Genomic DNA, 1,511 nt, shown 5'->3' on the forward strand with positions numbered 1-1,511 from the left:
AAGATCTCAACTCACTCCAAATTCTAATACAATGCTAAGACAAAGAAGCTCTCAATAGTCTCCAATCTCCAAATTAGTTCAAATATCGAAAACCCCACATGCTATTCTGTCCATAAAATGAATTGATAATTTTGCATTAAGATAGAACATGGATTTTTTTTTTACCACCATCCAAAAATCTCATTATATAACCATTATATACCACCATCCAAAACATTTCAACGAACTTTAATAGACTACCACCATCTTTAAGGGAACTTAATCCACATGAGTGATGGCTTTAAAAAGGATTTACCATATGTCTATTATAACCCATATACAACCAATTCTAATCCATTTTCTGTACGGTTTCAAGGTATATTTGACACCATCACACAACTTCAATCAAAATAAATACATACCAATTTCAATGAACAACAATCAACAGAGGGTTTGGCGCCATATGGTATCCGTTCATGTGCAGGAATCATCAATGAATAGCGTTCCAACACCATTTTTTTTTAATACACAACAACATGCACAGTTTGACCAATGTTCACCAGCAACCGAATATCACAAATCCACTTTCAATACCCACTTTCAATTCAGGTTTCGATGGAAAAAGTCAGTCCGCGAACAAATCCAACATGATGTCCTTCAACAACATGCATATCCATTCCCTGCTCTTCAGTATCAGTATCAGTTGAAATCTGTTGCAGTTTTTATTGTTTTCTCTGGAAATGGCGTTTCTATGGCTGGTTTCATTGGGTCTCCTTTCAATGCTCCGAGCTGCGCATGGTTCCGGATGGACCAGTGCTCATGCTACGTTCTACGGTGGTGGTGACGCTACTGGCACAATGGGTGGTGCTTGTGGTTATGGCAATCTGTACAGCCAGGGCTACGATACCAACACCGCGGCTCTGAGCACTGCATTGTTCAATAATGGTTTCAGTTGCGGTGCTTGCTATGAAATCCAGTGCAACTATGACCCGCAATGGTGCCTTCCCGGCTCTATCGTTGTCACTACTACTAACTTCTGCCCACCCAACAATGCGCTTCCAAATGACGACGGTGGTTGGTGCAACCCTCCTCTAGAGCACTTTGATCTCTCGGAGCCCGTTTTTCAGCACATTGCTAAGTTTCGACCAGAATCAACAGAGGGTTTGAATCTTTAATGCTGTCAACACATATGGTCTGCTTCAATCCATGACTTTAATCAATGGAGAGCTTATATACCAGTATATACAATTTCACTTTAGAATTAACTCACGAACTAGGCTTGGGTAACTACACACCAGATTTTCCTTTATATGCCATGGATTACTACCAAATTACAAAGCATAAAAGCTCGATTTCACAGCGCAAAATTTATTCAGCTCTACTATCTGAAACCGAATTCAATCACAGGACTGCTAAATTCAGCGATCTGGAAATGGCGGAATGGGGTATGGCTGAGGTGAGCAGCGCAGCGTGGGAGGAGAGGCGTTCAAGGCAGCGTTAGAATTGAACAATGCCCGCAGGGTCTTCGCTAT

At 41.2% G+C, this 1,511-nt stretch overlaps 1 pseudogene; it reads left to right on the forward strand.

Moving 5' to 3' along the window:
- The first annotated feature begins 665 nt into the window (after nt 1-665).
- Nucleotides 666-1,154, forward strand: LOC149255209 (expansin-A10 pseudogene; annotated as a pseudogene).
- The last annotated feature ends 357 nt before the right edge of the window (nt 1,155-1,511 follow it).

Source organism: Pinus tabuliformis, chromosome 7, assembly GCF_031772625.1.
Source record: "Pinus tabuliformis cultivar Carrire ecotype Pingquan chromosome 7, CPIR1, whole genome shotgun sequence".
Taxonomy (NCBI): Eukaryota; Viridiplantae; Streptophyta; class Pinopsida; order Pinales; family Pinaceae; genus Pinus; species Pinus tabuliformis.